The sequence below is a fragment of the Panthera leo genome, chromosome D4 (assembly GCF_018350215.1).
Source record: "Panthera leo isolate Ple1 chromosome D4, P.leo_Ple1_pat1.1, whole genome shotgun sequence".
Taxonomy (NCBI): Eukaryota; Metazoa; Chordata; class Mammalia; order Carnivora; family Felidae; genus Panthera; species Panthera leo.
The window spans coordinates 36085055-36099881 of NC_056691.1; the positions used below are offsets into that span (position 1 = coordinate 36085055).

Here is a 14827-nt window from a genome sequence, read left to right on the forward strand (position 1 = left end):
CATCGACGAGGATATTTAAAATGAAAATAGAGCAAAGTTGCAGACTGAGCTATGCAGAAGGGTACTAGAGTAACCTGGAATATCTCTAGGATCCTTGATCACAGGTCTCAGGAACTCATTTAGCTTTTAAGTTACTGAGAAATGACAAAAGCAAGGACCTACAAGAGTGTCTATGTGTGTTTTTCTTTATCCAGAGATTTAAACCCTTTTATTTCTACTAGCAAATCACAAAGTACAAAAAATTTGAATGTGAAAGTAGCTATACCTATCCCTTCTCTGCGGAACTTCCTTACTCTTGAAGCCACTGGGTCCATTATAAAAATACTCAGAATTCTTAAAGAATTTTAGATTCTGAAATAGGGATAGGAGGAAAAACATATGAAAGGCAGAAAGAGCATATATGGAAGATTTTGCTGAAGCATAAATTCCAGAGAACTGCCTCATCTTTTGGGATCTCTGCCCAAATATGTATCTTTCCATAATACCTGAGTATTTAGCTTACCTTGCTAAAAAGACTATCGGTTTTTAAAATGAAAATTCAATTGGCCAGCACAAGGAACTGGATATTATTCCCACTTAAATGTGGGAATTTTTACAGATTAATAATTAGTTGATGTGTGGAAGTTTTGATTATGTGGAGGCAAATGATTTAGAAACAGTATTAGTAAAGAGAGATAATGAAGAAATGGCAATAGAACCAAAGAGAAATGGAAGAAAAAAGAAAAGAAAACCTAGGAAAGTGACAGAACATTTATAGAAAATTCCCTTCTGTTTTTCCTTAACAAGTGTGTGGGAGGGAATGGGGAGGTATCTTTCTTCTCCTTCCTATATCATGTGACCAACTGCTCCTAGATACCAGAAATAGGCTAGTAATAGTTCTACATTTGAATCTCATTGCAGATTAAATGGACTTTCACGGATTGTTTGAGGGAAACTTAATGCCCGTTATAGCATTCCTGTGTTTTTGTGTGATAAATATGTATTTTGTGTGAACGTATAATTTGTAATTTAGGAAGGTGGAGAATGGTAACATGTTTCAAATATTAATAATGGCCTGGTATCTTTTATGATAGTAGAGAATTAGGTCATGCTTTTTAACTCTCCATGCTGGTAAGCTTTTATTATTTTGAGATGAGGGTAAGAAATAACATAACTTAAAGAAGAAACTACACCCAAGACAACAGAAACAAAGAACATGCCATTGCTGATCTGAGATAACTCCAAAAGAGGCTTTGAGAACAATTATTGTGAGCTTAACTATCACCAGTGATTCTTGCCTTCTTAGGAATTCTATATCATTGGTATCTAGAGAATTTTAGAGAGTGAGATATAATGGCTTCATTTTAGTTAATATCCAGTAATATACAATATAAGTATCCATTAGGTAAAAATTTGACACTCAAGGAGCACCTGGATGGCTCAGTTGGTTAAGGGTCCAACTTCGGCTCAGGTCATGATCTCATGATTCGTGAGTTTGAGCCCTGCATATGGCTCTGAGCTCAGAGCTCAGAGCTCAGAGCCTGGAGCCTGCTTCAGATTTTGTGTCTCCCTCTCTCTTTGCCCCTCCCCTTCTCACACTCTGTCTCTGTCTCTCTCTCAAAAATAAATAAACATTAAAACATTTTTAAAATAAATTTTGACACTCATATCTGGTATTCGAAATATAAGAACAATGGTTGAATTATGGTTGTACTTTGGTGGGTGTGTTTTCAAATCTGGGGACCATAACCTAAATCAAGGACAATTATGAGCTTGGAGTTTAGAAGAATTTCCTTTCTGATCATTACCCCATTCTAACAGTTCTGTCTTGTGAAACACAGCCCAATTATTTTCCAAGTGGTGAAAACAACACTACTCAAAACGCTTCTGTGTCCTATATTTCTGAACATTTTATCTAATGGTTTGACATTTTATACTATGAGAAAGGTATTCCAACAAACCGCATCAAGCTGTTTGCTGTTATGGCTGAAATTGACATCGAAGAGAGTAGCTACGCTTTTTAAAAATTTTCCAAAACGGGAATCTCCAGAGTAAATTCATCAGGCTGTCCATATGTACAAAGATAGAAGCCTAGGGAAAGGAAGCAAATGTATGCCTTGGAGGAAGTAAAGTTATATGACTGGCCAAAAACATACATAAAGTTTTATAAGATTTTAGTTCCTATATTAAGATCCAAATCACTTATTGTCAAAATATTAAACTGCACATTTGAGTTCCTATTAACAACTGAATTACTGACCCAAACCCTGCATCAGGAATAAATTTCATCTTAAAACTATCTGCTGGATAAATGTCTTGAAGTTGTCACAATACCAGAGTGTTGTTTAACACCTTTGCCAAACTGATTAACTCTTCACTAATTTATATTTCAGATTCAGACAGCTTTTATCACAGTGTATTTATGTGGAAGGACTGAGGGTATGAATCAAAATGTCTTTAGACCCATGAATTAGTGAGAGGTGATACAATAAGCCAATATACCAGCATTAAATTGGTAAATAGCAGTAGCAGGAATTATATGTGGCAGGATCAATACTGCTATTAGACTTGCTACAAATATTTGTCTCTATAGACGCTAACCATTTTTGGATTGTTTTGTTTAACCAGGCCCAGGTCACGAAAATCTGTTAGAGCTAATATTAATTTTTTATCCAATTATTAAGTTAGTCATGGTATCCTGAAATGAAAACTGATTAAATTAATGAAAATACAATTTATTGCCACATGAGATATCTACATTTTATAAGGAAATCCATTATTCATTATGTATATATTTATGGTATACATTTATGCCATTATCAATTGTTATCTAATGAAAAATGGAAAAAACTCACCTGTTTACAAATGTACATTATTATGCATATATACACATGCATACATTCATATCCATTTGTACATGCATACGTATATATTCATACACATATGTAGTTAAAACAGAAATATAATTGTACTAGATCCTAAATTTTGTCTCAAGACCATTAAAACTCAATGTCAAAGAGGAAAAACGCCTTGAAACACATTTATATTTATACCAATAAAATGAATAAGTCACAGAAAGCAAATGCATCACATCAGGAAAAAATTAAATTAAATTAAAATAAGTTAAATATAAAACTTACACCAAGATAATGAGAATTCTGTGTATTTTAGCACAGTATTCCAACAGAGAATAAAATGATGAGTGTAAAATAGACTAAAAATGATTTTAGTGTCCTCAAAAGAATAAATTAAAAATAAACACCTCACAAAAAAGAAAAAGACAGATTTAGAAAAATAATTGACATAAAAAGAACGTGAAAAAAAGAGAACCAATTTAACACCATACAACACCTATAAGATAAACGTATACATATAAAAATGTGTGTAAAAACTATTTTTCAAATGGGGCAATAAATGTATCTTTGCTAGTTTTCTTTTCCCTTTGGATCATGGTCCTTGCACATCTGGAAGAAAACCATCTCATGTTCTAGTTATTACTGAGGAAGACTTGTATGGGATCCATCCAAGGTAACTAAAAAAATGTAACTATGCCCATTGTAATGGCAAGGGAGGTTCATATACAAGCCTGTTTACAACACAATGAGACTGGTGCCAGAGGTGGGTGGTGTTATAAAGAAACCTAGTTACAGTTAAAGACAAAAAAAAGAATTTTGAGGTTTGTATAAATATTTAAACATTTAAATCTATATATGCATTGTTTAACACAGCTGTTGTTTCAGTTGTTTCTCCAACTCACCAATATTTGTGTTAACTGTTATAATCTTTTTCTGTGGAGATGATGAAAAGTCCAGTTCTTAGACTAGAGAGAAACTTGTGAAGATAAGACATAATTTTACATCATTATGACTTATTCTTATCTGTTACTATGTCTATATAAAATATTTGTACTTTCATTTACTTACAGAAAACACTCAACAGGCTTTTCCTGAAAATTTCCTGGAGGGGTAGAAGGGAAGTCTGAGACAGTGAATCATAATTAGCATAGTGAAAATATAGAGAGATCTGGAATATTAAATTAAGACTAAAGTGGTGACAGTGAATAATTGCTACTTTCTTCTATTTGGAATCATTCTATATCATGAGATAATCACTATTTGGGACATGTCTCTCAGGACTGTAATGGATCTAAGAAAAAAATATATACACATATATATGTGTGTGTGTGTGTGTGTATACATATATATATTTCATACACACATGCACATATACACACATATATATTCATATTTTATATATATATATATATATATATATATATATATATATATATATATATAGAGGCACCTGGCTGGCTCAGTCGGTTAAGCATCCGACTTCGGCTCATGTCATGATCTTACGGTTTGTTAGTTCAAGCCCTGAATTGGGCTTCGTGCTGAGAGCTCAGAGCCTGGAACCTGCTCCGATTTCTGTGTCTCCATCTCTCTCTGCTCCTCCCCCATTCATGCTCTCTCTCTCTCTCTCTCTCACAAAAACAAACATTAAAAAAGTCCAAAAAAGAACTATACATATACATATACATATACATATACATATACACACATACATATGCGTATATACATACACACACACATATACATGTGTATATACACATGTATATCACTGGCCTCTTTCTGTGCAGATAAAACTGATAACATAAAAAAGAATACCTGTGTGTCGCCTAAGCTTTGTTATAATACGGAATGTAAATGCTACAATGAAATTTACCCAACTTGTATTCAGTATAATATTAGAAAAGTAGCTCTCCAGAGAGAACAAACAAAAATATTCTGTATTGAACTGTGGTAAGAGATATTTGGATAAGTAAAAGTAAAGGATTTCAGCATTCTGGGACTTCTTATAGCATATTTGGGCTAAAACCAAGGTCTTCTGCTTTTGCATTGCTTTTCACACTCCCAAATGCTGCTCTATTTAGTTCAGTGGTCCTTACAGCCTTCGGTTTGAGACCCATGTGGATCCATTTGCTTTGAGAAGTGGTCTCTCCTTATCCTGACCATTACAAAGTAAGGGAAGCTGACCAGAGAAGGAATATAAGCAAGGAGTACAAGAAAATAGAGAAAATATAAGGGTTAGGATTACTGCCTCTGGAGTCAGAAAGTACTAGATGTTTATCCCAGTCTCATCTTACATTAGCTATGTGAATTTGGATCAATAAATTCCTTAAGGACCAGGCTCCTCATCTTTAAAGTACAATTGTTTAGAGAATTAAATACAAGAGTATTTTTAATGTTGCCATTAGTACTTTTTATTCATTTTTGTTAGGAGCTCAATGATTCATTGTGTTTTCAATGGAGTCAACCGTTTATCTTCAATTCTAAATAGTAACTCTACGTTGGTTTCCTTAAAATGGTATCAAGGAAAAACAGACATGTGTTAGAAGACTTTAAGAGGCTTTATGGCCAAACACACCAGTCCCAAAGTCATTATTATTTTAGTTACAGTATGCAAATTATACCCTCCCTCCCTCTCCCTTTTCCCTCCCTCTCCCTGCTCTTTCTCTCTCTTTCTCTGACACACACACACACACACACACACATACAAGCATTTTCTTGTTTTTTTGTATTTTGTGTGAAATGACTTTAGCTCAGTGGCATCATATTAATGATTGATCTTCAGAGAGTATATTGATTTTAACAATGACTTCAAATATGGCTTTCTCTACTAAAATGCTCAGTACCCTGGAGAACAACACTGATGCCAATCTCTTCTCAGGATCTGAATTAATGAGCAAAATTTTATTCTTTTTTCAGCCTGATCATTTAATGTGCTGCCATGCTATTTAGTTTAAAGGGCTTATATTTTGACCTGCACCCCCGAAGGTTTTATTCCTTAAAATTACAATGCCAGTGTCTATTTCCTAAATGTATTGATATTGGAAAACGGTGATCTGAGAGTAATAAGGAAAGGTAAGCCCTAAGAACTCAGTAACTGTAGACAAGTGAAAAGCATATTTGAAAACTATAGTTAAATATAATTTAACACTGAAAAACTGTGAGTTAAAGAAAACTAAAAACTAAAATTAAAGTTATCCTCTTATGATAATAGAACAATGAGTGTGCTGTTGCTACAAAACAATATTGAAATGATCCATATCATCTCATTTAAATAAGTATTCTCTATTATAATTATGCATTAGAATCACTTGGGGAGCTTTTCAATATGGCAATGCATGAGCCACACCCAAGACCAATTAAAATATTGGTGGAACCTATTACCAATATTTTCACAAATCTTTCCAGGCATAATGTATAGAGAGATATTCGAACCATTGATCTTGTTAATTAAACAAAGAGGCCATTAGATTGAGGTGGTTCAAATACCTTAGCAGTCTACATAAGCAAACCAAAACCTAAGCTTATAAATGCCTTAAGGTTAGACATTAAAACCTAACCACAACTAATCACACACATCCCACTAAGCTTTTCCACATAAGGCAAATGCCCATCAATATAAGCTTATAGCGAATCAAATTTCCAAGTCATTTTTGTACAAATAAACTCTTAAAATGTTTACTATACCTCAGTCTATCTTTTAATTAATTTAAATCATTGCTACCTATGAAACAATGACTTGCTTATAAACATTTTTTGTATCATGGAAACTTTTGAAAACTGGATAACTATTTCCTTCTGTCCCTAAAAAAGTAAACCCAAACACATCCACATTTGCTTATATATCCAAATACAAACCCACACAGATATCAAGATATTCTCACAGACACATACACATATGATTTTGTATACAATTTTTAGGCATAGCCAAATTCCTAAAGCCCATGTCAAGAAACCTACCTCTAAGAACAACACTTAAATGAACTCAAGAGGAAGAGAAGGTATTTTTTACCTTCTCAATGGATCCAGTAGCATCACTTTGGCAATTTGCTTCATTGTTTAAAAATCTCTAATGTTAATGACATTCCTTTATAGTTACAACTTGAATCTCTTTTACCTACTCACATTCTCAACTCAAATGGAAGTTAGTGTGTGCATATTCTATATGACCAGGAGAAACTTCCCCTTTCCAAATTTCAGTTTTCTTGTCTGACAAATGAGTAAATTGATAAATTATAGGGTAATAATTCAATGAAACATATCACCATGGTATTTATAACAATCAACAAATATTAGCTGCCACTATTATTGTTCTTGTTTTTGTTATATTCTAATAAGATAGTTTCATATGCTTGTAATTTTAATGAAAATTTCTCATTTATTACTTTTTTTCCAGAAAATAGTAACATTAAAAAAACAACACAAAACAAAATCGGGGCGCCTGGCTGGCTCAGTTGGGTAAGTTTTCAACTCTTGATTTCACCTCAGGTCATGATCTCACGGTTTATGAAATTGAACCCCATATCTGCACTATCAGCGCAGTCTGTGATTCTCTCTCCCTCTCTCTCTCTTCCTCTCTCTCTCTCTCTCACTCTCTCTGCCTCTTCCTTGCTGCTCTCTCTCTCTCTCAAAATAAATAAAGAAACATAAAAAAAAACAAAATAAAGTCATAAGCAAAACAATGTTGATTATAATCATTGCTATCTCCTTTCACTTTGATTTAATTCATGTTTAGGTAAAGGGGTTTTGAACAGAAGAACTATTAGGACATTGCTTGAACTTCCATTTAAAACTGTGTTTCTGTTCATTTGAACATACTGTGGGTCTACTCAAGGAAAAAGAAAAGTGCAGCATTGTATGACTGTCTCATGCCAGCTTTTTGTCCCCTTTACCTCTTACATCTGACTACTTCTACAAGTTGTTAGTTAGTAGTTGTTAAATAATAATTTTCATTCATATTTTTTCAATAATAAGTAGTATTTCCAGATCATACCTCTGATCAACTACAGTCAATTTGGATTTGGATATCAATATCCTGGGATTTGGATATCAATATCCTGGCCTCTCTTCCATGCTGTTGTTGAAATGACATGGCATGTAGTGTTTCTTTTTTTTTTTCATTTTTTTAAATGTTTATTCATTTTTGAGACAGAGAGTGAATGGGAGATGGGCAGAGAGAGAGGGAGACACAGAATCTGAAACAGGCTCCAGGCTCTGAGCTGTTAACACAGAACTAAATCCAGGGCTTGAACTCACAAACTGTGAGATCATGACCTGAGCAGGAGTGGGACGCTTAACTGACTGAGCCACCCAGGCACCCCAGTGTGTTACTTTTTAAATTTTTTTTTCAACGTTTTTTATTTATTTTTTTTTGGGACAGAGAGAGACAGAGCATGAACGGGGGAGGGGCAGAGAGAGAGAGGGAGACACAGAATCGGAAACAGGCTCCAGGCTCCGAGCCATCAGCCCAGAGCCTGACGCGGGGCTCGAACTCACGGACCGCGAGATCATGACCTGAGCCGAAGTCGGAGGCTTAACCGACTGCGCCACCCAGGCGCCCCCCAGTGTGTTACTTTTTAAATACCTTAACCTACATTTTCAGTTCTTCTCTTCTTCAAACCCCCAAAAGCTGTATACAACTTTTAAACTAATTCAACATTTTCAAGATGTGAAAAACACCTTGAAACTGAAACTGACAAAGTGAATCACATTCTTCTCCCAATTAAGATCTACAGAGGCAGAGATGATCACACGTGTGATATATATACACAAACACAGCTGGGCTGAAACCTGCTTTACCTACATGCTAACATTACTTAAAATTTCTCTGAGTCCCAAAGGTACATGGCCTGGTGTTCTGTGAATATTGAAAAGGATTTCTTTTGCATTCTCCTGTTAAAGCATTTAAATTTACAATACAGATATTTATTTAGTTACCAAATTACTTAAGGAATTTACACAATACCCTTTGAAAGGGAGAAGAATAACTTAATATAACCCAAAGTTCACAGGCATCGAAGGTAACCTACTTTATGTCGTCTATTATTTGCGTTACCATTTATCTTCACAACCACTATATGAAGCAGATATAATTGACCTCACTTTTACAGATGAGTGGCCTGTATTTTAAAGGGGTTAAGTGCCTTGCTGTACATCACACGATGTGTAAGTAATGGAGGTGGAATTTGATCCCTCTTCTGCTGAGATTCTCTATTCCAGTATTTAATTATGACATACTGCCCGTTTTAGTTTAAGAGAATCAAAAAGTTAGCATTTTTTCTATGCTTAAGTTAAAACTGAAAATAGAAGCACTTATGTTAAATCATGGTACTGCAAAGAAGACTAGCATAAGAAAGATTTAGAATCACTTTTGTACTGTAATTACAAATGTGAAATAGCAATAAAAATACTAAATGAGAAATTCTGTTATACTTAACTCCTATAAATGGCTCTATAACTTCTCATGTCTGTACCCTGCATTTAGATGAAGCTTGAAACTATCACTTAATTCTATATCCTATACATGAAACACATTATAATAGGATATTGTAAAATATCTGCAGTGATTAATAGAATGGGACTCTACTATAAAGAAACTTCTAAGTAAACAAACAAAAAAAAAAAAAAAAAAAAAAAAAAAAAGACCCATGAGAGATGATCTGGTACAGTAAAGTAAAAGACAGCTGTCAAAGAGTAGCTATGATTGAATTCAAATTCAAAGCAAAAACTAACAACTAGGACACAAACATTATAAATCCTTGTGTTTCATTGTACTTTTTATTCCTAGTTAAAGATTATGTCTAACTGTAAATAATATCACTGGATAATAAATAAATGAAAAAATATCAAAGCTGATCATTTAGTCTAAATTATGAATTTCAGTATTTCCATGAAACAAATTAATGATATTCTCTGGGTTTTAGAGAGTATCCTTATTTTTCAACAAACATGTTCTTATTCAGTTTGTGCTTCAGTGATTCTATTAACCCACAAGATATTCATTTCATGACAGTTAATTAAATAGGAATAAGGTGAGTGATTTAGATATTTTAAAATATAGATTTTAGACATTGTGTAAATGGCTTGAGATTAGTAGTCTTTCTTTGCCTAAAAACTGGCGATCCATTAAAGAAATCAAGAATTCATGTATTTTAGCAATTTTGCTTTTATAGTTATTGGATATTCCTTGAATCACTTTTCCTGCTCTTTTCTCCTTTCTTACAGAATGCTTTTATTACCAACTACTGTTAGAGTAGCCTATTAAAGTTACCTTGGCTATGCTGTTTGTACAAAATGTTAAATTTGATGTATTTTTTGTAGACTAGGTATGGGATTGGTGTATTTAAAAACTATGTTTGGGGCACCTGGGTGGCTCAAGTGGTTAAGTGTCTGACTCTTGATTTTGGCTCAGCTCATGATCTCACGGTTTGTGAGTTTAAGCCCTGCATTGGGCTCCTTGCTGACAGTGTGGAACCTGCATGGGATTTTCTCTCTCTCTGTCTCTCTCTCTCTCTCTTTTTTTTTTCTCTCTCTCTTTCCCTCTCTTTCTGCCCGTCCCTCATTCTCTCTCTCTCTCTCTCTGTCTCTCAAAAAAAAAATAAACTTAAATTTTTTTAATTAAAAAATAAAACTGTTTAAAGGCATATTCTAGATTATTCAAATAGGTATATGCATATATATATGTGTGCGTATATATATTTATATGTGTGTGTATACACATATATATACGTACACACACACACATATATATATCTTGTTAATATATATATCTTTTTAATAGAGAAAATAATACAGCTCCCAGACCTACTAGTGTATTGACTTTTGTGTTCAGTTAAAAATAAAAATTATATGTGACCTAAGCTGCAAAAATGTGACCCACTTTGGTTCAGATTTCTTTCCTGAATGACTCATGTCCTATGGATTTGGAAGGGAATGACTTCACAGGAAGAAAGAGTATTGGAGATGTGCCAATCGACTATTCTCTGTGAAGTCTTAGGGGAAAATGATGACAGCAGAGGGCTGGTAGAGGACATTCTTATTTGTCTTAAACTTTATAGGGTGGTGTTTGAGGGTTCTGGTGTCAAACTTCGGTGTGTTAAATAATGACTCTATCATTTATTAGGTATGTGACCTCAGAAAATTTAAGTTCCTTCCTTGTGATTCAGTTTCTTCATTGGAAAAATTAAGATAATAGTGATACTACATCATAAATTTGTTGCAAGAGTTTAACTATTTAACAGAGGGGTTAGCATAGTCTCTTGTACATATGAAATGTGTAATAAATATGTGTTCTTATTCTAGAACTTACTTGATATATTTCACAAGAGTAAAGCATAACCTACTTTTAATCAGTGTAACATGAAAAACCATTTGTCTTTGGAGCAGTATTTCAAGCTTAGAGAAATATTACCTCCTCCAGTAACATTTAAATGTGAGCACAGATTTGTTTTTTTCTCTATTGTTTGCTATTGTATCCTCAGTGCTTAGATTAGTGCCTGGACCATACATAATGTTCTGTCAGTAAATGCTTGTTGAAAGAATGAATCACCAGTCAACCTTCAGGTTCTCGAAACCAACACAACCCATCATAATATTTTGTAATAGACACAATGTTTCTTTTCAGCATCTGTCATGGATATACTCTAACCCATTCTAGCAGCCAATCTAATCTTTTATTTTTTTTTTAAATCTGTTTCCTTCAGGTTTCCAACTTTCTAATGGATGCCTTGGGTTTCCGAAAAATTCTACAAATCCTTTTAATATCCCACTTGTGGTTTTCTAATATCAGCTATCCCTTATAAAGCAAAATAATCTCTGTTTACCAAAAGCCTATCAAAATTCTCATTCCTGGGGAATATTTTCGTATTTTCATACTAAGAATAGTGGTTGACATTTATTGGGTGCTTACTCTTACTGTGTATGAGGCAGTGGGATGACATTTGTGTAATCTTGTTTAACCTTCACAACAATTTCAATAATACAGATTTCAGAAACCTTCCTAGATGAGAAAATTGAGATTTGGGAAAGTCAATTATTCATTCAAGTAAAAAATTATAAAGGGCAAAACAGATTTTTCACCAGTCTAATATCAACATCAATTCTCTTACGAACCAAATAAACAGGTGCCTCAGTGGGTCAGTCAGTTAAGCATCCAACTTTGGCTCTGATCATGATCTCACAATTCTTGGATTCAAACCCTGCATCAGGCTGTCTGCTGTCAGCACAGAGCCGGCTTTGGATGCTCTGTTCCCTTCTCTGTCTGTGCCCCGCACCACACTCTCTCTCTCAAAAATAAAAAATAAATAAATAAACATTTTTTTAAAAAAAAGAACCAAATAAACCCTCTTCTGCCTGTGCAGTCAGTGCTCAGTATTAAAGCTATCTATCAGGAGATCTGATGATTTCACACACTAAAGCATTAAGGACTGACAATACATTAACTATCAGTTAAAAGGTTACTCTGGATGGATATATTTTCACTTTGAAATAGGTTACTTTGAACAAAAATATATTGAACTGAATGAAAGAAATTCTAATGGTGAATTTCACACCCTGTGACAGGTAAATGGAGTAGATAATTTGGGACTGGAGACTTTTTCAGAGTTAACAACCTTAATATAACTTTGTTCCAAGTTTCATTTTCAAATTCATCTATATGCTTGCCCTTTTAAACCCTATAAAATATTCTCCTCTTTAATTAATTCAATTATTCAATTCATGAAGGTTTTTTGAATATCTACTTTGTGCCAGATACTGTTTTAGACTTGGAAGTGACTTCAGAAAATTCACAACTTATTGAAAGACAAAGACATTTAAGCACACAATTATAATAAAATAAGGTACACAGCATAAGAAAGGCAGTTACTACAAAATTGGAATGAAAGGTACACATAACTATTTAGGTTAAGACATCAGGAAAACCTTCACTGGAACAGCTACATTCAAACAAGAGTGGGGTGGTGGGATAGGAATACACCTGGGATAGGGTACAGCATGGTAAAAAGAAATTTACCAACTGGAATAGTTTGTGTAGAGAATTCTATACAGAGCAAATAACATATGCAAAGGCATGGAGGCTTGAAAAAAAAAACTTGTTGGGAGAATGAAGATTACCAGTATGTTGATGGTGGGTGGATCTTTAGAAGCTTCCAGAATACTGTTACTTAGATGAGCCAACTTAATTTAAAGGGGATAATTCAAAGACAGAGTAAAACCAGGAAATGTGAAAAGAATAAAAATTGGGAGGTGGGGGGGGGGGCACCTGGGTGGCTCAGTCAGTTGAGCATCCAACTCTTGATTTCAGCTCAAGTCATGTTCTCAGGTTTGTGTGATGGAGTCCTGTATCAGGCTCCATCCTGAGTATAAAGCCTGCTTGAGATTCTCTCTTTCTCCCTTTTCATCTCTCCCCCACTATGCTGTCTCTCTCCCTAAGAAAATAATATAAATAAATAAATAAATAAATAAATGCATACATATTTTTTTTAAATGAGAGGTGGGAGAAATTTAAAAATAACTACTGTCAGTAAGAACTCATGTTTAGCTTAATATTATTACAGATAGTTATATGTTATCTATCTGCCTGTCTGCCTATCTATTTATCTATCATCTATCATCTATCTATATACATTTATTTCTACTTATGTGTGTATACAGGGGTAGTATACAAATATATATTCTTTTGGTCTATCAGGTGAGAAAGCCTAAAAGAAATGACACCCCAGTAACAATGAGCACACCTTGGGCTCAAATCTTAGTTTTGAATAATATTCCTTCGTGAATGGCTGATTTTAGAACTAGGGAAGGAAATATATAAGATGAGACTGGAGCATTTTGCTGTGCCAAAAATAAAGGCAGGGCTGAAAGAAAAAGGAAAACAAAAACACATTAGTGTTTACTTGTATGAAAATTAGAATAATACAGAGAAGACCAGCATGGCCCCTGCTCAGTGATAACATGCAAGTTCATGAAGTGATCCATTTAAAACAAATAAACAAACATTATTAAGGTTTTTCAAAGAGCCTCATGAGCTAATGGAAAGCGTTCCCACTGGCCAAAGTTGGATAGAACAATTAGAGCAACAAAATAAAATAGTATTGAATTATAACGCAAAGTATAAAATAAATGTCCATGAGTCCATAAATATAAATAAATTATTCAATGAATTAATGATTGGAGGAAGAAGAAATAAATCTTCCATAAGATTTTATTTCTATTTTCTGCCCTAAAATATGAGAAATATAACTCCCCACTCATGACATGTGGACTGTGCATAGACACTTTGTTCCAAAGAGTAAAGAATAGAAATGGGGAGAAAAAAGTAACTTCACAGTCAGGAAAATTACAAACATTCATCTAGATAATGAGTGGTCATGGTTAACATCAGCAGTCACAGATCATGCTGATGCTGTGTACTCTTGATATGATATAATGAAAATGACACATCCTCTGTGATCTTCCTCTCTCAAACCCAAGTCTACTCAGGAGAAAAACATGACACAAGTCCCAATAGAGGGGCCTCCTACAATACCTGACCAGTACTCCTCAAGAACTCCCAACATCATGAAAGAGTAAGTTTGAGAAACTCTTCATAGCCAACAGGAGCCTAATGAGAAATGACAAGTAAATATGTGTGGTATCCTGGATGCGATCTTGAAAAAGAACATTAGGTAAAAACTAAGGACTTACGAATGATCTCTTCTTCTAATAACTATTTCTTACTGGTTTTTTTTTTTTTTTTTTTGAGAGAGAGAGAAAGAACACAAGCAGGGGAGAGGGGAAGAGGGAGAGAGAGAATCTTAAGCAGTCTCCATGTTTAGCCCAATGTGAGGCTCCATCCAATGACCCTGAGATCATGACTTGAGCTGAAATCAAAAGTCAGACACTCAATCAACTGAGCCAATCAGGTGCAACCTTACTGATTTTATTTTCAAAGTGAACTTTCTATAGTTTGGTGTCATATAATATTGGATAATATGCTTTAAGAAGATGTTAACCAAGAG

The 14827-nt window shown here is 34.1% G+C and overlaps 1 non-coding gene across 1 annotated transcript; it reads left to right on the forward strand.

Annotated features, from left to right (window-relative positions):
- The first annotated feature begins 13705 nt into the window (after window positions 1-13705).
- LOC122205712 lies at window positions 13706-13811 on the forward strand. The gene has a single exon (XR_006196219.1). It is a non-coding gene; the product is annotated as a U6 spliceosomal RNA (small nuclear RNA).
- Window positions 13812-14827: the final 1016 nt, after the last annotated feature.